Genomic DNA, 27,778 nt, shown 5'->3' on the forward strand with positions numbered 1-27,778 from the left:
AAGCACTTTTTGCGGAAAAGCGTCTGTGGCCAATCTAGATGCGCTTTTCCGTAAAAAAAAAGCCCCTATCGCCATGTTCACGATCGGAGCTTTTTTGAGGAAAACAATTCTCTGCTGTCTACACTGGCCCTTTTGTGCAAAAGTTTTTTGGAAAAAGACTTTTGCCCAAATGGGAGCAGCATAGTATTTCCGCAAAAGCACTGACAATCTTACATGAGATCATCAGTGCTTTTGCGGAAATTCAAGTGGCCAGTGTAGACAGCTGGCAAGTTTTTCCGCAAAAGCAGATGATTTTGCGGAAAAGCTTGCCAGTCTAGACACAGCCCTTGAGCCAAGTATTAAGATTAAATCAACTGTCTGCTTTACAATTTGTAATTGTTTATGTGATGGATTGGGAACTGCTCTGTAATAATTTATGAATCCTGTATCTTGACCTGGTTATTGGGGTGTTTAGTCTACGAATATATTGGTTTAGTTCAATAAAGGGCTGTGGGGGCAAAAACAAGCTGTAAAGGAAAGACTGTCTCAGGTTAAGCCGCTTTCCAGCAGACAGTTGAGAGCTAAGAGACAATGACAAGAATGAAAAAGGTCCAGGAATACAGAAGAACGAAAGAACTCTGTTAGGTTTAAAAAATAACACTGTTTCAGGAGAGGGGTGTGGTTATTCAGGGGAGCCAGTCTAAGATGCGACACCCCTCCGGGGAGAGTGTCTGAAGAAGTTAGGCATTCTTATGTTAACATCAAGGTTGGATAAGCATTTAGATGAAGTAGACATGCACATGAACATTTGTTCGGGAATGCTTTTTTTCCTGCTGTTACAATAAATATTACTTCGGATGCTAAGGAGGCTGCTCTACTCCCTGTATACCATTAATCAGACTCCCAAAGGCAGGGCACCAGAATCCAGTTCGACCTGCAGGGGAAGAGCAGTTGATACACAGGCCTAATACAGCAGTTTTCAAACTTATTGAACTGATCTCCTCCTCTCCCGCTTTGCATTAAAATTGTTGGTTGTACTCCCCCCTCCAAAATAAAACACCTCCCCAATAGATACAATAATTGTCCTTGCCCCTTCAGGTTTTCACGGCCAGGAATGGCAGAGTCAGTTTTAGGCATGGAGGCTGCCAGGAGCAGAAATCAGCACAGTGGTGGTAGATGTTGATGCTGACTCATAGACAGGGACCAAGGCCCATTGGCATGAGATGGGGCTTGTGGTGGTAATCTCTCTCCAAGACCTGCCATGTGGGGTTGCCCTGAGCAACCTTGCATTGCTTCTTGCCCTCCCACAGATGTTCCTCCAGACCACCTAAAATGGCATGTCCCACAATTGGAAAACCTCTGGACTAAAACAAAATAGGAAATTGAGAAGTTCGACACTGACACTGGTAAAGGCAAAATGGGAGGCACTCAGAGACCAGGGACAGAGGTGCAGCTAGCCCGGTAACAGTGACAGCATCCTCTTTAATTTTATTATATTATCCCTTTTCAAATTTAAGTATTCAAAATACTGGAGACTAAGGTACTTATTTCATAAGATAATATCTGCAAATTAACCTTGGATTGCCGTGAAAGTTCAGAAAGAAAGAGATAAGTTATTTTATCAGTTGTTACCAGACTTATTGGGTTTAATGTAAAGGCCATGGCAAGTAATACATTTAAACTGCATTTAAGTAGAAAAGAGCCTAGTATCAAAGTCTGAAGCAATAAACATTAATTTCTTCTGAAAGTCTTTATTTTTTTCTCTTACTGCTTTTGATGTTTTTTTCACACAATGCCATTTAATGAGGTTATGTTTAAAGTAAATGGGGGGACTAAGTAAAACGTTTTATTTCAGTAGATAACATTTAGCTATTGAAACACAAGAGCCTTCTCTATGTCATCTTGAACTAGTTCTTCAACTTTTGCTATTTGGGGAAGCTGCTGGACTTATTTGAAAAATAATCATCCCTACACAGAGTTTCATTTGAGATTCATATCTTCATTTTCTGTCACGTTGATTGAAAAAACATTAAATATTCCTCTTCAATTATGTTCTCACCTATGGCATTGCCAGTCATGTGTTCTGAAGGTTAAGACGTTTATTGGCAGATTAAGGTTTTGACTTTCTGTCTAGAATCACCTATTCATTTTTAAGAGCTGAAATAGGCATGGCTACAAAGAAGTATAACTTTTTTCAAGATGATATTCTGATGGGGTTATATTTCAGTGCAGCAATCTGATTATAATTGGTTCAGCTGTTTTCCCCTCCTTCTCCTCCCCCTGAGGAATATTGTTCACTTCATTACCGATGAATTAGAGCCTGCACTGGGATCAATATTCATGATGCCACTCTAGAAACATACATTTATCTCAGTTGACTTATGGTGGAGGGTTCAATGAAAACCTATTTGTTGCCCAACTGTCCAACCTGATACAGTTTTTTAAGTAATGTCTTAATGGTACGGTGAGAAATCTCCCTCTTGGGACTTGGTTGTAATGAAAATATATGAGAGCACATGCACATCAGTGGATCTGGCAAAGGAAGCCAGTTTGGTCCTTTAGCTGACATGGCTGTGGTTCTACAAGTACTGCCATTCTTTCCGGACAGCTTTAGTGTTAACTCTGCCTCCAGCTTCATTCATGGCAATCACTCCCCTTCTACCATTTCTCGCCATAAAGTATACAAAGAAATGACATTTGAATTATTGTCAGTTGGTGACTGTAGAGTGCTTTTGTACAGCTAGTCTATTGAATTATTTAGACCTGTAAAGGTGAAGAGACACCCACTCCAGTTCCAGGGATCCGTGGCATTTCTTTGACAGCACAAATAGAAAGGTTACGGTAAAGCCAGTGGAAAATGCCATCATGTTTTGTGCCTCTCTAGACTCCTGTCTCTTAGCACGTTCAGAATGGATACCAGCCAAGCTAGGTAACTCTATGATATAGCTGATCATTAAATCCAAAGCAACTCCAAGTGCCCCTCATTTGCATTCCAGCCACAGTGGTGACAAAGTACATGGGCTTCAGCTCCTCAAAACTCAGAGGGCTAGACTGAATCCTGCTGTGTTCAGGTGTGAAAGAGGGCTGGGAAGACACTCATTGATCATATGCCCAAAGGCATGATCTAAAACCCCAGACAGGTGGGTCTAAGGAGTCATCCTGTCCTCTGTGCCCTGCATGGTGGGCCTGGCACTGCTGAAATTTGTGCTTTTAAACACACAGTCTGATCTGAAACCAACATTGAAGGTACAAGAAAGTACCAGGGAGATATTAGGAAAAAAACCCAGCCAAGTGGGAAAATTAAAAACTCTGTAGAAGGCATGTTCAAGAGCTTCAGGGGACAGCCGAGTTCATCTGTTACAGAAAAAAACAAGTGCTACCAGACCATTTATTGTTTTTTTCTGTAGAAGGCATGTTTGGGATGTGAGTTTTGAGCTAATTAACTACTTGCACATTAAGGCTACATCTAGACTACAAGCCTCTTTCAAAAGAGAGTGTCTAGACTACCAGCAGATTTTTCGAAAAAGCGAGCCGCTTTTTTGAAAGAGAGTCTAGATGCTCTCTTTCGAAAAAGCACAGTTTGCATTCAATAGTGCCTTTTTTTGAAAGAGTACTTTCAAAAAAAGGCATTATTCCTCGTATAATAAGGTTTACTGCGATAGAAAAAACTGCCGCATTCTTTAGATTTACTTTAAAAGGAACACGGCTGCAGTCTAGACACAGGGGAAGGTTTTTTTTCCCCGAAAAAACCTTGTTGTCTAGAGATACGTGACACAGAAATGAAAAAAAAAAAGATGCAGCCATGTACTACATCTGTGTGCTCATTGTAATAAGGAAGACACTCAGACATCTTACTATTGTTGATTTAAAATTTCAGTTTGTACTGTGTGAGTGATGGTTCTCTAACCATACAGGAAGTGTCACTTAACTAGGTGTAACAGTCATCTGCATTAGACATGCAGGTGCAAATAAGCATCCAATATTTACACTGTCACTTTTTTAAGTATTTGCATACATCAAAGGTCAGCATGGGCGTGAATAGACTGAGGCTAATCAGAAACAGCCTAATCCTGTTTACAGTTTGGTTTCAAGATGAAAACTTTCAACCCCTGACCCAGAAAGGGCAGTGATTATTAAGCACACTTATGGGCAACCAGGAAGTATGTGGAGAAACTGACAAGGCCCCACATTATCATTTTATTTTATTTCATTTTATTAGAGTAATGCCTTGAGGCCCCAGCCAAGGTCAGCTCATTCACCATTGCGCTAGGATCTGCACATGTAATATATTGTAAGAGACAGTCCCCATCCAGAAGAAGTTACAGATTAGAGGAAGGAGAAACAACTTGCACAGGGTGACACAGCAGATCAGTTGCTGAACCAGGAATAGAACCAAATTTCTTGAGTCCCAATTCAGTGTCCATAGTGCTGCTATGAAGCTCCTGTGACCACTAGGTGCCCCTGATTGGCTGATTTCCCAGCAAGCTTTCCTGTGAATCTACCAAAGCCAGAGCCAGTTCATGTTCCATATTTCCCACTGGGACACACAAGATACATACAAAGGAAGTCAGTCCAATTGGTTCAGTGAAGATAAAGCAGGATTACTCTGGGGGCTGTGAATTTAGTTGTCTGAGGGGGATCTCCAAAATCTAGATACCATTCTTAGTAGAAATTAGTGGTTATTTTAAGTCTGGGTAAACATGCATTGTACTTCTTAGTTCAAATTCAGACCTGGTGTAAGTGTAAACAACTCCCATGGAAGACATTCACCTACTCCACTGTTGAATTTTTCCCTTTGCGTCCATTTCATTACACTTCGAGGAGAATTTCATTTCCTGTTAGAGGCAATACATTTTTGACTGTTCAGATAAGTGACTACAGAGGCTCCTCACTGGGATTTGCAGAAATAAGCATAGTAGGAAGATGGATGATGACAGAGGGAGTGAAAGTTGTTATCCAACCATTTGTCATGGTCTGGAACATTGAGATTTATGGGCAAGACCACAGAAGGTAAGTAAAAGTCCCTTTTCCCAGCAGTCTGTTGATATATAATAATTTATCTTGTGCAGTCAGACAGGGATCATATGCTCTCTGAAATCTCATTTTGTTTGCATCCCTATGTATATAGTAAGTAAGCAATAACACAGGGCAAAATTTAAGGTATTACTGGGACCTGCATATGCTATCCATGATCTGATTGTAACCCCATGATCATTGAACATACAGGTAGACCTCACTAACACTCATGTTGTTTCCTGAACATGCTCACTAGGTTACAAAACAGCTGTTGAGATCATCTTTCTTGCCTGTTGCTCTGACCACATAGTGACTACAATCTGGTAATGGGTTGTTTGCTCCAGAGTATCTTTCCTCTGCAAAGCTAATCTGCGGTTTCCAGCTTCATCATAGACTTACACTAGTTCTTCCCATATCTCAAAGTTCATACAATGTGCTATAGCATTGGCTACAATCTCCATGTGTATTAAATGAAATTAAACATTCGTGGCGGTAGGAGTGCTCATTATAGTTTTCTGACTAATTTAACACCTCTTGTCAAATTTCACATGAGATGATTAGAAGTGTCTTCCTTCTGAGGAGCATTTGAACAAAGTATTTGAGGGTAGGGTTAAATCTTTGCTGAGCAAAGGCTTACCCTTGCTTCACAGAAGGCTTTTCTTTTACAGCTTCAGTTTAGTGTGTACATTCAGAATCAGCATAAAACTCTCTTCAACCTTCCATATCTGCCTGAAAATACTCTCATGTGGCCACTTGACAATTATAATAAACAGATCTAGATCTTGGCTCTCTTGCACAATGCCAGTAGAAGTTTTTGGAATAACAGGTGATGTGACTGGCTCCAGGAAAGTCATCCTGGTGTAGGGGATGGGATTGGCACGTCACTACACTTTCGAAGAGTGTGTGCAAAAGTGGCATTGGCCCTGCCCTATTTGGCCCTGTCCTATTTGGCATATGCCATTCATCAGCCTAACTTGAATTACCTTAAATGATATGCCAGCTCATTGCCTGCCTGGGACAACTTTTTCAGTGAGAAAATTCCCCAGAACTGCCTTATGTTGGATTTTCAGCCACACTATACCCGCATAACTGGCTTGGTATGAAACACTTTCTCATTTACTCTAGACATTCTAATACCATTTGCCACAGGAGCATTAACAGTAACCACTGTCTAATACACGGCATATTGCGTTTGATCATGTTTCCTTTTGGTGGCTGGTCTGAGGCCCTATTCAGTTTCCTCTGGCAGAAGAGTTTATCTTTAGTTCAAGTGTACAGAACAAGGTCTCTTGCTGAAAGTTCCATTGATAAACTTTCTCTTTATATGTGAATGAATATACATTTATTTTATAAAACAAAGGAATTCCATGGATGACAATTGTCTTGATGTTTGTATCTTACTAATGTATTACAATACTGCTAGCATATCAGCTTGTCTCTGGGGAGTCTCCAGGAATCAGAGACCCCCGCAGATGAAAGTTTGGTAACATTGTCTAAATAAGTTCTGGTTGCATGTTCATTAGTCCACCTGATGAATGCAGTGTTTACAGTTGTGTGAGATCATGGTAGAGAGTCAAGATGAGTGTGGTAATTGCTTTCATTGGATCAACTTCTGTTGGGTGAGAGGCACAAACTTTCAAGCTTTCTAAGAGCTCTTTGTCAGGCCTGGGAGATACTCAGGTTTGTTGGTGCTACACCAGCACAACTGCACTATTATAGCTGTACCACGATAGCACTTCAATGTAGACATTGCCTATACCAGTGGGAGGGATTCTCCAATCGTCATAGGTATTCCACCTCCCTGAGAGGTGGTCAATATAAATAATCTTCCATTGATGTAGTATTGCCTATATGGGTATTTGGGTGCCTTTAACTATCCTGCTCCTGACCAACATAATAAAACTGTCCTAATTTCCTAGTGTAGACTAGGCCTCAGAGTGTCACAACTAAATACATGGTGGAAAAGGTTGTTTAGCACATGTAGTTATTATCTATCACTAGGGATATTTATGATAAAATGATCTATTTAACACCTCTCCAGTCCTGAAGTATTAGAGCAGTACAGAGATTGGAGTTGTGCACAAAGCAGCTGGGTTAGTAGCTTCTGTACCTAATGATTGGAAGATTGCTAATGTGACGCCAATATTTTAAAAGGGCTTTAGAGGTTATCCTGGCAATTACAGATCGGTAAGTCTAACGTCAGAATCAGGCAACTACAGGCAGTCCCCTTCGGATCCGCAGTTACGAAGGGGGCTTTTCTCGCCCCGGAGGACGGGAGCGGCGGGACGCCCAGATGCGCCGTGGTCCGCCGCCCCCATCCTCCGGGGCGAGAAAAGCTGCTCCCCATCTCCCTGGTCTGCAGGGAGACGGGGAGCAAAGCCTCGAAGCATGCCCGCAGGGGGACAGCCGCGGCGCGCCTGGGCTGTCCCACTGCGGGCGTGCTCCAAGGCTTTGCTCCCCGTCTCCCTGCAGACCAGGGAGACTGGGAGCAAAGCTGCAGAGCACGCCCGCAGTGGGACAGCCCAGGTGCGCTTGGGCTGTCCCCCTGCGGGCGTGCTCCAAGGCTTTGCTCCCCGTCTCCCTGCAGACCAGGGAGACAGAGCAAAGCCGTGGAGGACTTGGGCGGTCCTGCCACCCCTGTCTCCCTGGTCTGCTGAGGGGAGGGTGCAGCTAGTGCCTCCCCCAGCAGACCAGGCTTTTCTTGCCTACCCCTGGGGTAGAGCACCTGGGGGCTGCTGGGTTGGTCCTGCAGCGCCGCTCCGGACCAACCCGGCAGCACCCCAGCTGCTCTGCCCCAGGCGTCCTGATTCAGCCGCTGCTGGTCAGTTTCAGCAGCGGCTGAATCAGGACGCCTGGGACAGAGCAGCTGGGGTGCTGCTGGGTTGCTCCAGTAGCACCGAGGAGCCGCGCTACTGGAGCAACCCAGCAGTACCCCAGCTGCTCTGTCCCAGGCGTCCCCAAGTCAGCTGCTGCTGAAACTGACCAGCAGCTGACTACAGGAAGCCCGAGGCAGAGTTGCTCTGCCCCAGGCTTCCTGGAATCAGCCTCTGATCAGTTTCAGCAGCAGCTGACTTGGGGACGCCTGGGTTTCTTAAGTTGAATCTGTATGTAAGTCAGAACTGGCGTCCAGATTCAGCCGCGGTTGAAACTGATCAGTTTCAGCAGCGGCTGACGCCAGTTCCGACTTACATACAGATTCAACTTAAGAACAAACCTACAGTCCCTATCTTGTACATAACCCGGGGACTGCTTGTATAGTAAAGAATAAAATTATCAGTCACATAGATGAACATAATTTGTTGGGGGAAAAGTCAACATGGTTTCTGTAAAGGGAAATCATGCCTACTAGAGTTCTTTGAGGAAATCAACAAACATGTGGACAAGGGGGAATCCAGTGGATGTAGCGTACTTAGAATTCTAGAAAGCTTTTGGCAAGGTCCCTCACCAAAGGCTCTTAATTAAAGTAAGCTGTCATAGAATAAGAGGGAAGGTCCTCTCATAGACTGATAACTAGTTAAAAGACAGGAAATAAAGGGTAGGAATAAATGGTCAATGTTTAGAATGGAGGGAGGTAGCTAGTGGTGTCCCACCGGAGCCCATACTGTGACCATTCCTATTCAACCTATTTATAAATGATCTGGAGAAAGGGGTAAACAATGAGGTGGCAAAATTTTCAGACAATACTAAACTGCTCAAGATAGTTAAGACCAAAACAAATTTCAAAGAGATCTCAGAAAACTGATTGGGCAACAAAACGGCAAATAAAATTTAATGTTGATAAATGTAAAGTAATGCACATTGGAAAAATTAATCCCTATACATACAATATGATGGGGACTAATTTAGCTTTAACTACTCGAGAGAGATCTTGGAGTCATTGTGGATAGTTCTCTGAAAACATCCACTTCATGTACAGCGGCAGTCAAAAAAGCCAACAGAATGTTAGCAATCATTAAAAAAGGGATAGAGACTAAGACAGAGAATATGTTATTGCTTCTCTATAATACCAGGATATGTCCATATCTTGAATACTGCGTGCAGATATGGTTGCTTCATATGAAAAAAGATATACTGGCATTGGAAAAAGTTAAGAAAAGAGCAACAAAAATTATTAGAGGTTTGGAACGGGTCCCATATGAAGAGAGATTAAAAAGACTGGGACTTTGCAGTTTAGAAAAGAGGAGACTAAGGGGGGATATGATAGAGGTCTATAAAATCAAGACTGGTGTAGAAAAAGCGAATAAGGAAAAGTTATTTACTTGTTCCTATAACATAAGAACTAGGGGTCATGGAATGAAATTAATAGGTAGCAAGTTTAAAACAAACAAAAGGAAGTTTTTCTTCACACAGCACATAGTCAACCTGTGGAACTCCTTGCCAGAGGATGCTGTGAAAACCAGATATTTAATCGGGTTCAAAAGAGAACCAGATAAATTCATGGAGGTTAAGTCCACCAATGGCTACTAGCCAAGTTGGGTAGGAATGGTGTCCCTAGCCTCTGTTTGCCAGAGGCTGGAAATGGATGACAGGAGAGTGACAGATGATGATTACCTGTTCTGTTCACTCCCCCTCTGAGGCATTGAGCATTGGCCACTGTTGGAAGACAGGATACTAGCCAAATGGACCTTTGGTTTGACCAAGTATGTCTGTTCTTATGTTCATGAGCAATACTCTAATATGAAGGCACCACTAGAGTTATAACTTGAGTTAATTTCTGCAGTGAAGATACGAAGCTCTGGGAGACCTCACTGTGCTTTGGACATACTGCATAAATTTTCCCCTATGGACCAATGTGAACTTTGGAGAGGTACTACAACTGAGACAGACTTCCCACATGCTTTCCTCTACTCCTCCCCTCCTATGCATCCATGTAGGTGCTAGTTACAATATTACCTATGCACTTTTGGTGTGCACATTTTCAGTTTTTAAAAACTGTCCATAAGTGATTTTCCTAAGGTCATTCATCACAGGAAATTTTTGTGAAGATGAGGAATTAAACCCAATTCTTATGAATCCCTGTCCTGTGCTGTATTGACATAACCATCCTTCCTTTGTGCAGCAATTCCAAGAGTCTATCTATTCCTCCATTAATCCAAGTATATAGTGCTTAGTTGTCACAGTATTAGCATAGTCTGGTCTAATGGTTTTCCTCCTATTTCCCTGCTACCTTTATTCAGACAGTTATTGAGCGAAGTTTGATTAAAACTTTGCATGCAGAAAGTCATGCCATTATCTCTTTTATTTAAATTATTCTGAGAACCATCAAAGTTGCAGTTATCTAATCAATGAAACTGAAGCTAATGTGCTAAGTGACCTTTTAGAAAAGCGAGGTTGTGCCAATATTATGCCTACACTTTGGTGCAACACTTTCAGTATATCATATATTTGGCTGCATTATTTCCATTCTACCTGCTGAGTTAGTGATTCCTGCAGATTGTGGTACATGTTCATGCTTGCTTATGATACTTTGAATGGTCAAATATCATCAGTAGATACTGTATTATCCGTGTTAGGGCTTGGTCTTACAGGGGTTGGTTTCTGACCCTCATGATTGCCCTTGCAGTTTGGTTCATCTAAGGCCAACTTTTAAACATGCTTAGCTGCAACTCCGAGCTGACACTAAGAATACCTGATAATCCTAATGCTGGCCTCTACCTACCTCAGCTGCTTACTTGGCCCTTCACTTCAACAGCCATGACCTGGCTAAATTTTCTCTCTCTCCCTCTCCTCCATTATACCCACCATTCACCAGTGCTCAGCCATGTTCTACTTAGAGCTGACATTAATCACCACAGGAATGGATCTAGTTTTATGATAGTGTCTGTGAACAAGTGTTACGCAAACACTGAGCATCCACTTCTGACACTTTGATTCTGTGCAGTTCTTTGACACTGCTAAGCAGCCCTTAATTATGTGGTGTGTGTTGTGTCTCAGTTATTACAGCTTGTAAACCAGCAATATAGTTAGACTCTTCAAATATTATCTAGTTTTCACAAACCTCTAAAATGTAACTCTGTAACATTAATATTAAAAAACCCCAAACAAATCCTGTTGTTTAACTAGAACTTTAAACAAAATGATTTTTCAATTCAATTTTTAAATATGTATGTAGCTAGAGAGATTCTGTTTTCAGTGTCCGGATTTCACTAATTTATTGGATTAGTAAAGGTTTATTACATTTTTGTGCCTGCATGCACTTAAATGAGTAAAAGTTGTAATAAATGAAAGTTCGAAGGTAAAATTTTATTGCTGTGCACGAAGGGAGAAAAAATAAATTAGAGTAATGTAATCATGCTCATATATACGGTATGAATTTTGAACACTGTCTATTAGAAAGTTTGTCAGAATATGCTTAGCTTTGAAAATATAGATTAACACTGAAGGTTTTAATATTGTTCCTTCCTTATTGCTTGAGTGTGTAAGTGTGAAATATCTCCTGCCGAAAGCAGTTGTCATAAAATGACACTTCCCCATTTTAATAACTGAATAATCACAATGGAATTTTTTCTAAATTACAGAGAGATTATTGCTTTTTTCCCTGTGTGAAATTTTTAGTAGCAGGAAACCAAATTTTATCAGACATCTTCCAGTTATACTGTTTTACTTCTTATTTTTGAAAAGTGTATCCAAATACTGCCTGACAAGTTTGACACTTTAAGAGTTTGAAGAGAAGAGGTTTTCATCTGATTCTGTTGGCCAATTCTGTGTTTTCCTTTAATCTAATAGCAAAGTTAGAGCGGTAGTTTACCAACAGCACAAAAAGAATGTAAAAAACCCAACAACCCTGGACAGAGTCTGACTAGTTAGTAAATTGAACATTTGAAATTCAGACATTTTTTAATTTTTACTTGGAATCTACACAAATATAGTTTAAGGCCACTGTGGCAAGAAGTCTCACTTAAGAAGGTTATCTACTGGTGTGTGACATTCAGACTCAGCAACTTACACATCAGTGTGTACTGCTTACTTTAGCTTGTGCCTAAGATAGATAATTGCAGGTTAGAATCATAGAATCATAGAATAATAGGACTGGAAGGGACCTCGAGAGGTCATCGAGTCCAGCCCCCCGCCCTCAAGGCAGGATCAAGCTCCGTCTACACCATCCCTGGTGCAATTATGATATTATAGATAACTCCCACTTTCTTGTTTACTCCTGCACACTTTGTCAGCTTCTCCCTCTGTTGCTGCTGTATGAGCACAGCTTCATCTTGTAGGGTGGCTCTGGAAAGAGATGAGCCTCCCTTCCCTTCACAATTTAGATTGCATGATTTAGTCCTGTTGGTTGACAGGAAATTTGTCAGTGATTGACAAGCCTATATGGACTTTCTGTTATGTGAATGGATCCGTGATAGATTTGGTTATAAAGGGCCAAATCCTGGCTCTTTGTACATGATGGAGTAAGGGACAAGGATAAATAGATTTCACAGACACATGCAGGTGGTTGGGATTGGGCAGAGCCTTGATTTTATCCATTCCATAGAACCCAGCAGTTTATGCTCCCTGATAAATCAACATAACTACACTGTGTCAGGTGTGCACACAGAGCAGCATACTCCCCTCCTTGGCCCAGGAAGGAACTTAAGAGGAATACTGTACATAGTCACCTCACAATCTCTTGACTTATCTCATGGCTGCTGCTGATAAGATAAACTGAGAGGTGTTTGCACCTACCATTGATATCTATGATACAAGTGGGGCATAATGAGAGTTATATACATGGATGAAGAGCACGATATGATCCTTATCATTTTCTCTGGTACATCTGATATTCTTTATCTAACGATTACACCATCCATACTAGTTCTTGCTCCTCCATCACTTTTTCAGTAACGTTTTCTGTTGAAACCAATGAGCATTTTGCTTGAGTATGGAGTATAGGAGTTGGGGGCTAAGTGTTATATTTCTATGTCTGTGAACCCCTTGGTCTCTAAATAGAGGAAGGATAGAATGATAGATTTTCTGCAAGAAAAAAAAACCTTAAACCTTTTAAACTCTAAACTCTTTAAATTCTAAAAATAACTTGAAACTTTTCTAAATGAACACTCTTCATTGTAGACTAACCTAAATGATTCCTTTCAATTGTACTTTTTTTTTATAGAGTCCATCGTATCTGGGTTGTGAATAGGATTAGGTTGCTGTTACAGAATGACCAGTGGGAAAATTATAGAAGATGGAGCAGCTTAGATATTTAAATGCCTTTAAATGCCTCCAAAGAAATCAGTTACTACAGGCTATTCATGTAGACATAATTATTAATGATGTAATTAAATTTCTAGCCTCAAAGGCAAAATGGAAGCAAACTGAAAATATAATATTTATATGGTACTGTATGACTTGTTTGATTCCCTCCCTTTGTTTAATATGTAATCTATACCAAATATAATTGAAATTAAACAATTTCATCCTTCTAAAATTGTGGATATGTCTTCGTTAGAAAAATGAGTTCAGGTTAGGTCAATGTGTGTTAGCTAACTGTAACTTAGACCAACTTAAAACTGCCTAGTCATCTGGACTGATATTTTAATAGTTGGCAAAACTTGAACTTACCCATACATTTTACTCATTAACCCAAGATTACACTTATATTTGTATCACTTTTTTCCAGGAGTGAATTTTATTAATTCGTTTGGACTCCGAACTGGTGGCCATTGTGGCTTAATGCTTACATTTCTTTTTTCTTTGAGTCAGTTCTGAAGCTAAATAAATGCAATGCCAATGAATTACATTGCCTTACTATTACTTAATTCTTTATGTCACCTTCAATTTTATCAGTTTTGCACAGTAGAACAGAGAGAAGATGGAAGAAGAAAACAAATACATAAACTGCCTCAGAATTCAATACTTCAAGTGCAGAACATTTCCTGGCAGGTGCTGTATGCCTAGAAAGAAACTCTCAGAATCTTGTTGCAGGATTATGCCCCCAAGGTGACAACAAAATATAATGTATTTTGTGTTAGTTGCTTCTAAATCAGCCCTCAGGTTTGAGCAGGTGGCATAAATCTCATTTTAATTTACCTTTTTCATTTCCTTGGAAGTTGATTTTTTTGTACAAAACAACAACAAAACCCCTCAATTGCAGGATTTGAGTGGGATGTACTTCAAAGAGTCCAGATACTTATAATTATTTATCATCATTAGCATTCACTATAACTGAAAAAAAGAGTTTTGTCAACATGTATTAAAGCTGTGCAAAAATGTTCTTTACGTGTGGGTCATTTTCTGATACTAATTACAGCTTCCTCTTTGGGGCATTCATTTATAGGTAAAAACGGTAGAATCATAGGACTGGAAGGGACCTTGAGAAATCTTCTAGAGCAGTCATCTGTACTCAAAGCATTATTATTATCGTGTTGTTTTGTATGGTCTGATGTATCCAACTAAAGGCATAGTACATGCAAATGTTAAGTTTCCTTGGTAGAGACAGGAGGAATCCCAGTTGGTTATGGTGCTCATGTTTCAGCAAAGAAATGCCAAACTGCTAAACCTTCTTTTTGGCAAATATGGGGGAAGAATGGCCCTGTGCAAAGCTATCCATCAAGTCTGTAAAAACTTGAAAAACAATGAATAGTCTTGCAGCACCTTAAAGACTAACAAAACATGTAGATGGTATCATGAGCTTTCCTGTGCAACCCACTACTTCAGATGACTGCATTAAGCCTGTGTCATTGCACAGCATCTTGAAGTAATGTAATAACCATTCTGATAATCAGGGCCAGGTGATGGTTATGAGTGGCATGGTCATACTTTTCTACATACAAAGAGTATCTGTGAGCTTTCAGTTACTGATTTTCATTCTTTTTTATTGAGAACAACTAAAGACGAACGAACAAAATTAAAGGATCTGTGAGAGATCTTGTGCTGCATGAGGATCCTTTCTGACACTTTGTAGCTGTGAGAACCCAGATGTTATCTGAACTCTGCACACAGGGGGAGTACTTAGATACAGTCCACTGATGATAATGCCTAATATCATTATTTATTATCGGCAATAATGCTCAAAGGCCACAGCCCAAAGTGGGTCTCCTTCGGTCTGTGCCTGGGAAACTTAGTTTGCCTGCATCATGCCTTTAGTTGGATAAAGCAGCCCACTCACAACAATTATTTTCTGTCAGATATTCAGGAATATACCTCTTCACTGCACACAATACGTTAATGGAACCAGCTCGTCCACATAAAAGGTTCCTACATTATTTCATGTTGATTTACATTTTTAACAAAGCAATATAGAGAAGAAAATAGAGCTGCACCTGTTTCAGTTCGACTACTGTGCCACTCTTAGCAACAAAACTTAATCATAATCAGATTTGATCAACCCACCTGCATAAATTCCACAATTTATATCGAACAGGAGGCAGTTGTAGAATAAGAAAAGCTCTAAAGAGAGAGAGAGGAAAAAAGAAATAGAACCTAATAAGGATAATATTAGTACTTACAGGGTGCTTTATATTTTCAAATTGATACGCAATGTTGACTAATTATTAGGGACAATTACCAAAGCTTACATACTTTTCTCCAAGAATACAATGAGCTCAATTTTATTTTCAGATGCACCAGAGGAGTTGAATATGCATACTGCAGGCCAGAATTAGTTCCTTTGTTTTCACTCCCAAGAGCAGCATGTACATGAATACCAAATTCTTTAAGCACCTGGCTGCATTTGAGTCTAACAATAAATATATAAGGGCCAACTATGAATAAATAAGCATTTTGCAGGTAACATAGCTAATGTGGTTTCATCATGTTCAATCTTTTTTTTTTTACCTTGAGACTTGTAGTCATATTGTAATATAATAGGGGAGAAGAGGAGGGTTTATATCAAGAAGATCACATCACGATTCAGCAAAGGCACATGCACACCATGGTGGAACAAGATTTATTTTACTCTCTTCATTTTAATAAGAATTTATGAGAAAATGTCCTGTTGACTAATGTCTTCTGGGCAGCACTATAAAGATGGGATTTAGGGATTTAAATGGTTTGGGAAGGACATTCCATATATAGGGAGTGGAGGACAATAAACAATATTATATTGATCCTCTAATCGTAGCAATTCTTTATTTTATATGATAAATCTTAGCTGTATTTCATAATGATTGGCTGTAAGTGTGTATTTGGAATATTCATTGACCTGGTGGGTAATGTGTCCAGTTGGGATTGGTAGAATTTTATATATAGTGAATAAGGTTTTTTAGTAACCCGTCGCTATATTAGACTTGGCTGTGTGGAAGATCCGGGGAGTAAATGGCTGAATTGTTTAAAAGGGTCTTTTATCTTTTTGGTAAACAGTGTGGTAAATATAATTATTTGGTAAATTTAATTATTGAATAAATCAACAGATTGGGGGATTTTCTGCCCTATTCCTTGCAGTTTGCCCTGAATAAACATTCTCGGTCATAGCTGGTGCCTTGTAAACTTATTTTAGTGATTCATTTACTGTCACCTTGAGCTGATGCCCTAAATTAAATACTACAGGTTGTAATCTTCTCTTTGATTACCCAGCACAGTTGTCAAGGATGAATGGCCTAAGTTGAGAAGAAAAACAGCTTCCTCAATAGATTGCCCTACATTGCAAAGCACTTTTGGACATAGCCACTAGTGCAGCTCATTGTATTGGAGCCCACTTGTGCATAGTTAAAGGGGGCATGGCCATGGAGAGTGGGGTAGGTATTAAGGATACTGCTTTTCTTATTTTACAGTAATTATCTTTAATATGTTTCTAGATACACTCCCCCCCCTCCCTTTCTTGCTCTTAGGGCTTTTGAACAATGGGGCTGCGAATAGCAGTGCACACCAAAGTACTGTGCTCTAACTCCTCCAAGTGCAAACAGAAATGTACCTAGTTATCGCTAATTTAATCCTATTGAAAAGGACTACACTTGGAACCTTATAAATTTGCTCCTTGGGCATCTTTTTTATTTCATTATTAGGCATCTTCTTTCTACAGTACAAACTGTACAATTCCAGTATATTTTTTTCTTTCACTATTTCTGCACCCTATTCTTTTAGCCCATCACATTCTCTCCTTCTGTTCTTTTCCTGTCTTTTATGTGGACTTTTATTCACACTTTTTTCTTTCAATAATCACATTTTAACTATTTTTTCTTTTGTTCTTAAAAACCTGTGATTGTGATGTCACCTGCTTAATTACATTTTTTTCTGTGCGTCTTCTTAAACATATCTATGTAGATTTCCTCCTTTTTCTCTCTTCTTTGTAGAATATTTTTTTTATTTTTCATTTAGTTTTTATGTGTAGATTTTTGCCCCTAATCTGCTTATTTGATTTTTTGTTCTTTTCTATTACTGGTCTCTGATAATAGTAAGGGAGCATTAGAATTAGCCTTATTCCACACATTGCTGCCTTCACTGACAAACTGACAACAGTTTTCAGACAGGTTCTTATCTGTTGACTGGCATTCGCAAAAGTGAACCAATAGGCAAGAATATCTGTGAAATGCTGTGTTGACCTTCCAGTTTGAGAGGCAGTGTATGCAATGAAACTTAGCTCAGAAATCAGCTAGTGTGTTTGTCTGAATTTGGTGTTGCTACATGAAAAAATTAATGCATTATTATTACGAGCTGAAGTCTACCAAAATTGCTTGTGTCCAATCTTTTATTGCTATACTTTTATTGTTATTGCTTTGAAATGTAATAGTTCTATTAGCTGATAAATGGCTAGGCCAAGATTTTGCCAGCAAACTGCTTTTCCCTGAAGGAGATAGGCCATTGCTGTTAGTGAACTGGCATACAGTCACTATGAATTTTTCAGAATTTACTACTGTCGGCTGACATTTTCCTCTATAATAGGCAAGCATTTAATCAAAGTTTATTGGCATTCTTTTCTGAGAATTAAATGGGACATAAAATTTTATGATATGTAGAGTATTTTAGAAGACGATTTCATTATTTTCAGTGGAAAATTTGAAGTGATACAAGGATTACTATTGAGGGAGAACTAGTAATTGTTATTAAAATATGCAACAGTTTTTGTAGACATTGTTTCTTTTTTTCCAGGCACAACTGAAAAACTGTAAAGGGTGACATTGCCTCTCATGAAGAGGGCCAGCATGCTGTCGGACACCATTATCAGCAGGAATAGATTTCAATGTTATGATTTTGCCAGGGTGCCAGTTAAATGTTGAAGCCAAAATCAAACAAATTAGATTTGCCAAATTGATAAGTGTTATACCCACGGCTCGACAAATAATAGTCTGCTTGCCCATGGCAAGTAGATTGCAACCCGGAAGAGCTGGGTTCGGACAATCTGCGCATACGCAGATCACCGGACAGCGCGGCTGGCGAGCCCTGGTTATACCCAAGATTGGAATGGAACTTAGTTAGGAAATAACCACTTTTTATAGAATCCAGGGAGTACAGCTTACTATTTTTAATGCTAGAATCTTCTTAGTGTAACTTTTATCTTGGACAGTATGTGTCAAACCAGGACACTTAGTGCTCCTACTTCGTCAAAATGTTTCTTAATTCACCTAGAACCACCTGGTCATACAACAGTTCTTCAATCAAGTGTAGTTCTAACAAACATTGTAGGCATCTACTGAACACAAAACCACACACATTCATATGCAATTATCACAAACCGATGATGGGGCCCAGCAAACATACCAAGGAAAAATGCAAATCAGCAACATTCCTTGTTACATTTCAGTATCATCACCAATTATCAATTCTTTAGCGCTTCCAATATATTTAGCACATGTCCAGTACTTCTCCAAGGAATAAGGACATATTTCATAGAAGCACAGAATACTAGAACTGGAAGGAACCTCGAGAAGTCAAGTCCAGTCTCCCGCCCTCACAGCAGAACCAAGCTCATCTAAACCATCCCCAACAGGTATTTGTCTAACCTGTTCTTAAAAATCTCCAACGAAGAAGATTCCACAGCTTCCCTAGGCAATTTATTCCAGTGCTTAACTGCCTTGATAGGATTTTTTTTCTTAATGTCCAACCTGAACATTCCTTGCTGCAATTTAAGCCCATTGCTTTTTACCCTATCATTAGGAGTGTAGTGGTGCTGTAATCCACTTCTGCAGGGACAGAGTTACAGACAAGCCAGAGGAGGCTTGTCCAACCCTGGCCAATTAGGACCAGGATGGGCCCTATAAAAGGATGCAAGGGCTGACAGGAGCTCACTCTTCCCAGCATCTGGCTGCCTTGGAAACTACAGAAGATTCCTGAAACAGAACAGTGCCGGGGAACTCTGGCCTGACCCATTTCCCAGATTGCAGACCTGATACAGAAGGCTGAGGGATGCTCGGACTGCAGTCAGAGCAGGAGAAGATAGCAGGTCCTCACCCTCTTGCCAATGATGAGTGGACATGAGATAAGGGGCTAGATGACCATTGGCAGTGGGCCACTTAGGCAAGGTGGCTATAAGGACCTGGGATTCTCAGGGAGGGGAAGACTCGAGAGTGCAGGGGCAATGCTGTGGGGCAGTACTGTGAGAAAAGGGCACCATGGGTAAGAAGGTACATTGGGGCCTGAAGTTGCACAGAAGACCAATAACTGAGGAGGAGACACTGGTCAACAGGGGACACTCTGGGGCTGGAAGAGCTAATTCAGGAGGAGACCAGCAGGAGGTGCCATGCCAGTGAATCAACCCTGCTAGAGGGAGTTAAGAACAATTTTCTCTCTCCTGCTTGTAACAGCCTTTTAGATACTTGAAAGCTATTATCATGTCCCTTCTCAGTCTTCTCTTTTCCAGACTAAACAAACCTAATTATTTCAATCTTCCCACATAGGTTATGGTTTCTAGAACTTTAATCATTTTTGTAGCTCTTCTCTTTTCCAATTTCTTCACATCTTTCCTGGAATGTGGTGCCCAGAACTGGACACAATACTATAGTCTGAGGCTTAATCAGCTCAGAATTGGGTAGAATAATTACTTCTTGTATCTTGCTTACGATACCCCTGTTTATACATCCATAATTACGTTTGTGCTTTTTTTTTTTTTTTTGCATATCTACCAGTAGATCTTGGAGCCTGTGATCCTGACTGGTTTGGCCAGAAAGCTATCAAATTCTGGCACTTCACTTGCTCCTCTGCCCACTCTTATGCTACTTGCTGCTCCTGCCCTTTGCCTTGGAGCTGCCCCCCGGGGACCTCTTGATTGCTGTGTAAGGTGTAGGAAGGAGAACGTATGTGAAGGTATCCCTCTTCCCTACACTTCTGTACCCTATCTCCACACAGAGAAGAGGGTGGAGAGAGCTTGGCAATGCAAATCTCTGTCATTCACTCACTGAGGGTATGTCTAGACTGCATCCTTCTCTCGGCAGAGGGATGCAGATTAGGTAGGTTGACACTGCAAATGAGGCAGGGATTTAAATATCCCGTACCTAATTTGCATAAAAATGGCTGCTGAATTTTGAGAACTCAGCACTTTTTTGGCAAAAATCGGCAGTCTAGAAGTGGATCTGTTGAGAAAGAAAGCCTTTTTCGACAGATCCCTTATGCCTCCTGCAAGGAGGTTTACAGGATCTGTCGAAAAAGGCTTTCTTTCTCGACAGATCCCCCTCTAGACTGCTGCTTTTTACCAACAAAGTGATGACTTGGCAAAACACGGTGGCCATTTTTATACAAATTAGGCATGGGATATTTAAATCTCTGCCTCATTTGCAATGTCGACCTGCCTAATCTGCATCCCTCTGTAAACAGAAGGATGAGGTCTAGACGTACCCTGAGTGTGTGTCTGTTATTCTCACAAACACACAGTGTCCTTCAGACTCATCTCCCGACCCAACACATACGTAGGAGGTGGTTGTTACTTTTTTTACTGCTTGTGAAGTGTGTTGTTTTTGGTTTTTGCCTGGTCTATGCATTTCACAATTTTCATTTTTCTCTTACACTTAAATTTAATCCTTTGAGTAGTGAGTTCTAAAATGCCTAGCATGGCTGGAGTCATTATCCCTGTGGTAACTGCTATTCCTGGAAGTGGCTGCCATGTCCCTGCAGCCCCTGAGAAAAACAGAGCAGAGGGGTCTCCACATGCTGTCTTTGCCTGAAGACACCACTCCAGCAGCTCCTATTGATCAGGAATGGGGAACCGTAGTCAGTAGAAGCTGTGGGCTCAGTGCCTGTAGATGGGGGGGGGGGCAGCACATGGTGCCATGGAACTACTGCTGTATGTGCCAGCTGCTTTCAGGAGGGGTGCAGGGCCTGAGCAGGAGTGAGCCTGCCTTAACTCCCACTGCTCCACCACCCAGAAGGTGTCTCAGTTAAAAGGTGGCCAGCCAGAACCTGCTTCCTGAACCCCTTGCCAGCCCTGAACCTCCACCTCCACCCAACCTCCTGCCCCAGATGTGAGTTCCCCTGCACCCAAACTCCTTCCCAGAGCTTGTATCCCTGCCTGGTGAAAGTAAATGAAGATGGGGGAGGAATGAGGATGGAGTAAGTATAGTGAGGCCTCGGAGAAGGGGTGGAGCAGGTGTGGGGCCTCGAAGGAGAGGGAAGGAAGTGGGGCAAGGGTATTTGGGTTTTAGGTAGATCTTAACATTGCACTTAAATTGAAGAAGTGATCTTGTGGTTAAAAAGGTTGGAGACCATGCATATTTAGCTTGTGGTCCCCTATAACCTCTAGCATTTATCCTTTTTTAATTTCATCCTATTTACCTCTGACCATTTGCTCAGCTAATCTAGATCATTTGAAATTGTAATTCTATCCTCCAAAGCTTTTGCTACCCTTCTCCACTTGGTATCATCCACAAACTTTGTAAGTGTACTGTCTATACCATCATCTAAATCACTGATGATCATATTGAACTTATCCCAAAAATGATCCCTGTAGAACCCTACTCATTATGCCCTTCCAGTGAGACTGTAAAGTATTGATAACTGCTTTCTGGGAATGGTAATCCAACCAATTATTCACCCACTTTATAGTAGCTCCATTTTAGTTGTATTTTTCTAGTTAATTAATGAGAAGGTCATAAAAGACTGTTTCAAATGCCCTAGTAAAGTCTAGCTTTAACACATCTACTGCTTCCCCCTTGTCCACAGGGCTTGTTATCCTATCAAAGAAAGCTATCAGGTTGGTTTGACATGATTTGTTCTTAAAGGTATTTTGAGGAGCCTGGTCCCTGCTGTTTGAATGGTTTGGTATAAAAAGCAATTGCTTAAAATCATTTAGATCTCATAGGCAAATTTTCTTGAGTTTGCAAATAAGTGTACTTAGAGCGTTAGCTAAAATCCAGAATGTACTTAGTTGAGGACTCATTAAAAAGGGTATAAACTCAATAAGAAAACATTCATTTATTTGTGTTAAAGAATATAAGGAAAAATAACATATTTGACACACTATCTAAGTACTGCTACTTAGTCATGTTAACCTTGGGGAAGGGGAGAGCTGTTCCTCAAAACTTGTTGGATCTATTTGTTTCAATATTCTTTCTACTTTTGGTGTCATGTCATTTCTAGCGTGAAAAACCAAATGTCATGTGATAGTTCCTAGTCTGCACATTCTTTCATCTTACTAGGGGTATTAGCTATCCAGTACCTTTTCTTCACATATTTCATGGCTTGTTCTGGCATATGAGACATTACTTTGGAGGAACAAAGTAGATTATTCATACATAGAGAATTGTATTTCTGATTCATAAGGCAGACAAATATACAGTTTCTAATTGGGATGAAAAATCTATATTGGTTGTCTTGGGTATTAGGCACTTTGACCTCTGGAACTCTGAGTTTTCTGGGTCACCAGCAAACTATTCCTAGATGGTTTAAACTTAAATGTTTTACAGTCATTTTCGACTCTTTGGTAATTTCTAGGGGACAAAAGAGCACTTAGCACAGGCAGTTATTTTTGTCTGTTGCCCAGTAGGGGGTCTCTCTAGCTAGATTGAGAGATGGAAGTTTTGTATGCATGTAAATTATGGGAGTCTTTGGTTTGATGGACTAACAATAGCTGAAGAAGACTTCTTATCAATCAAAATTGTGCAATTCAACTTTAGTTTAATTGATGCTGCCCAGACAAGATGTCACATCTGTAGTGATGGAATGTACATTTTGATTCTCATTTTCTTTTGTTCTGAGAGGAAGCTAAAGTTTTAGACTACATATAGGGGTAACTGGGGATGGTCGTAGTTTCTACAGATGATTAAAGGGGCAGGAAAAAAACTGTAGTTGTTATTAATATATTTCCAAGGTACAGGCAGTCCCCGGCTTACGTACAAGATATGGACTGTAGGTTTGTTCTTCAGTTGAATCAGTATGTAAGTCGGAAATGGCATCCAGATTCAGCCGCTGCTGAAACTGACCAGCAGCTGACTACAGGAAGCCCGAGGCAGAGTTGCTCTGCCCCGGGCTTCCTGGAATCAGCCGCTGATCAGTTTCAACAGGCTGAATCTGGACACCAGTTCTTACATACAGATTCAACTTAAGAACCTCAGGCGTCCCCAGGTCAGCTGCTGCTGAAACTGATCAGCGGCTGATTCCAGGAAGCCAGGGGCAGAGCAACTCTGCCTCGGGCTTCCTGTAGTCAGTGCTGGTCAGTTTCAGCAGCGGCTGACTTGGGGACGCCTGGGGCAGAGCAGCTGGGGTGCTGCTGGGTTGCTCCAGTAGCGCCGCTCCTCGGTCTGGGCTGTCCCGCTGCCCGCGTGCTCCGCGGCTTTGCTCAGCATCTCCCAGCAGACCAGGGAGACGCGGAGCAGCTTTTCTCGCCCCGGAGGATGCGGGCGGTGGGACCGCGCCGCATCTGGGCGTCCTGCCGCTCCGTCCTTGGGGGCGAGAAAAACCCCGTTCGTAACTGCGGATCCGACATAAGTCGGATCCGCGTAACTCGGGGACTGCCTGTATATTTGACAACTATAGTGTTTACACCATTTATGTCCAACTGGAACCCTATTTTAAGAAGATATAGTCAGAAATTTTCTATTATAATTACTTTTTTTATGGAAAATGCAGTTTCTGCAGAATATGAATTTCAAGGGTATCAGACCAGGGAGGTCCAACCTGTACACAAGAAGTGCTGAGCTAAGCATGGCAGAATTTGATTTTTTAATAATTTTAACTAATAATAATATCAATATTTATTTTAAGCATTTTAAAACATTGTTTCATAGTTGCAGAAAATTATTGGAGAATCAAACAATGTGGGAAGGGTCATATAATTATTTAATGACAGTTAGACATTGAGACTTAAAAAGTTTATAACGATTAAAGCACAAACTGTCAGATCACATATCAATATTTACAAAGTAAATGTCCTTAAATCATATAGCTGTAAAACAGCATCATCTTTGTCCATCTGTATATTTTTATTATTATAATTGAAAATACTTTTTTGCTGATTTGAGTGTATACAGTAAAATCAGCAACATTTAACAATAAAAATCATATCTCTCCAAGACTATGCATTATTCCTGTGCTTCACTTCCATGATGGGAATAATTTCACCTACAGTTAATGAAAATGGGTCTAGCTGCAAAATTTACAGCCAGAATTGGATTTGCCTAGAGTTCAGGTGTTTGTGTTCAATTCTATAATGACATTCAGCTCTGAAAGCAGTGGCTAGATGCTTTTGTAATATGCAGTTACCATATTTAGGTTTGACATTAGGTGATTCTTAAATTTGATTTCAGATTATTGGACTGTGAATTTAAGAAACTGTGACTAATTGCTTTGTGTGTCTTTAGATATATAGGATATATAATCTATCAAGATATTAACATGTTTATGTAGTTCAAAGCATTACAGTATATTGGTGTTGTCCTTCTGTAATAACATGCAAAACATGATCCTCTTTTTCAGGATTGCTAATATTTGCCAACATGAAATAAATCGGAAAAGTAGTGTGTTAAAGTTATTGTTTGGGTTTTGGATCTAATGTAACCATTACCAGTGTAACTTGTATGTATAAGCCCTTTAATTCACAGAGCTTGGTTAATGAATAGCTTGTTTAAAATTATTAGAATGGGTAATTTTTCCCCCACTTCATATGCCAGCTATTGTCTTTTGAACATAATTTTTTAGCAGTTGTTTTCTGTGATTTCTAGCTACATCTAAACCACAGATGGAGTAAGGCAGTATTTTACCATTCTGCAGTGGGTCAGCCTGAGGCCTATACACCATTTAAATCACATGTAAGCCCTCAGAATTGGGAAGAAAAAATTATTGCCCAATCGAAATGTTACCAACTATATACTATATAGCTGTAAATTGCAGAGAAAATCCTTATCAAAGATTTTAAACATCATTTCTTGGGACTAATTCTGGGCTGTCTGCCAGGTATAATAAATGTGAGAGACCTTTTGTTGAATTGATCAAGTATTTGAGTTCTCAGGAGAGGAAATGAAAGGAATGATAAGACTATTAGATTAAATGGCACCTCGATCCAATCCAGCACAACTAATCGGCCCCAATTAACCAAACGGTTTCCCCCCATGAATGTGTCCCTTACTCTTTTCCCTATCTGATTCTGATGAATAAGCATCCATTTTTTAAAACAATATTTGTTTTTGTGACTCTGTTTATTAATAACCGCTAACTTTATACAACCATCACAGCACCTTCCATACAGTAAACATAGGTGCAGTCTGTAAACTCAGGGAAATTACTGCATCAGAGGGAAAACATGAAATTTGGATTCACCTTTTCAGATGCACCGTATTGTAGTTTTTCATGGAAAATTTTTAAAAATTACCATTAGATCTTTTTTTCTTTTATATGGTATATTTCCCAGAATTTCTTAGTAGTTTAAAGTGCACTCAGTGACTCTGACTTCAAAGCTAATCAATTAAGGACATGTTTTAAAATATAAAGATATGCATTTTGTGGCAAAGTCCTCTATCAAACCATTCAAATCTGCCTCTTTCTGCTGAAGCAGGGGAGCCATGAATTTGCACTCAAATTGCTGCTGCTGTCTTTGTCATTTGGCTAGAGTCAGAAGCAGTAGTCAAGGTAAAGAACTGGAGAGGTGGTTGTCTTCCTTGCTCTGTGACTCATTTGATAGCTGTGGCAAATCATAGCTGTCTCCCTCATGAATTCAAAATTAATGAGTAAAAGTGCCTGCCTCCTACCTGGGAGCAGAACCCTGCCATAACTCATCCCTGATGAGAGCAATGCTATTATCTAAGGAGAGCTGCACATGCTCACAACAGGCTTGAAGTCAATAGAAAGAACACCATGGATTTCAATGGGTTTAGCAGAGCGAATTACCATTTTGTGAGGCGATGGGCCAGAGTTAGTGGGGCCCCCTCTCCACCTCTTCTACCTGCAGCCCTCTCTAGCATTCCTGTCTGAGAGTGAGATCAGGGTGCAGAGTCTGTCCCCACCCACCAGGTACTCCTGCCAGAGGGGGGTAGGGTTAGGGTGGGAGAAGACCCAGCACACTGACTCTATCCCCCGGCAGGAGCATGGGGCAGGATGCAGGGTGCCCATTTTTCCATGCCTCCTATTGGCCAGGGCCATTGGTCCAGTGGCTACTCCACCATTGTGGCTTAGGATCAGGCTGTATACTCCCTTGTGCAAGACACCTGAACTCTTGTGCCACAATCTGCTCCTTGCCACTCCTTTGCTACTACATTCTGTATCAAGAGGATTAATGTGTGTTCAAAAAGTTTTAGTTGGTCAACAAACATTCAACACAGTCAATATGCAATGCACAGTCAACCATGGAACACATGTTGCAAAGACTTTCATAGGGTTCAAAAAAGAACTAGACAAATTCATGGAGACTAGGTCCATCAATGTCTGTTAGCCAGGATGGGTAGTAATGGTGTCTTTAGTCTCTGTTTGTCAGAGGCTGGGAATGGGTGACAGGGGAGGGATCACTTGATAATTCCTGGCTCTTTTCATTTCCACAGGGCCCCTGGCATTAGTCACTGTCCAATGACAGGATACTGGACTGGACAGATCTTTGATCTGTCCCAGTATGGCCATTCTTATGCTCTTATGAAGCCCAGCATCTCTGTTCATTCACAAGCCTCAAGTCTGCTATGTAATGCAGATAACTTCCTGCCCTGTGAGAGGAGAAAAGGGAGAGGGAACCTTGCTTGAAACCCAGTCGATCCATTACAGCTCATAAACCTACTGTTGACTATTGGAATGCTTTCTTCTTTGGAATATAACTAAGGGTGCATCTACATATCAGGGCTTAATTCAAAATAAGCTACGCAAATTGACCTACATCAATTGTGTAACTTATTTCAAAATAGCTTCTTTCAAAATTGGGAGCATCTACACAGCATATATTTTGAAATGGAGCACTCTTCTTCCAACTTCTCGTACTCCTCCTACAATAAGGGTTAAAGGAGTTGGAGTGAGAAGTCCTCTAGCGTGACAGTATTTTGACATTATTTTGAAATAACTGCCTGCTGTGTAGACGCAGACTAAGTTATTTTGAAATAACGCTAGTTATTTTGAAATAATGTTGCTGTGTAGACATACCCTAAGAGAAGATAGATGTGTACAACATTTAGGTGAGGTGAGCAGTAACCCCCTCACATTATAGCACCAATAACTCTTGAAATCCAGCCTGACCTGGATATAGATGTGTGTTACTCACTGCTGCAGAGGCAAGCTGTCAAAGAGTTAGCAACTATGTGGATCTCCAAATGACTTAAGGAGATAATATATATTTGAAATGTGATTTGAGGCTTGTTTTTTCCACCATAGGTATTGGCATCCAGACCAAGGGTGATAAAATAAATGCTCCTGAAGGAATGATTAAACATTGCCTATAGGTGGAGAAAAAGGAACTTGCCAAATGCTATGTAGAAATAGTCCTATATTCAACAGGCCCAGAGGCTTTCTTTCAGAGAGCTTTTTTTTA

The 27,778-nt window shown here is 40.5% G+C and overlaps 1 protein-coding gene across 1 annotated transcript in view; it reads left to right on the top strand.

Moving 5' to 3' along the window:
- THSD7B (thrombospondin type 1 domain containing 7B) overlaps positions 1–27,778 on the top strand; it is a 623,878-nt gene that overhangs the window by 312,686 nt on the left and 283,414 nt on the right. The gene's annotated exons all lie outside the window — the stretch shown is intronic.

This window comes from Pelodiscus sinensis, chromosome 7 (assembly GCF_052426305.1).
Source record: "Pelodiscus sinensis isolate ZL-2025 chromosome 7, ASM5242630v1, whole genome shotgun sequence".
Taxonomy (NCBI): Eukaryota; Metazoa; Chordata; order Testudines; family Trionychidae; genus Pelodiscus; species Pelodiscus sinensis.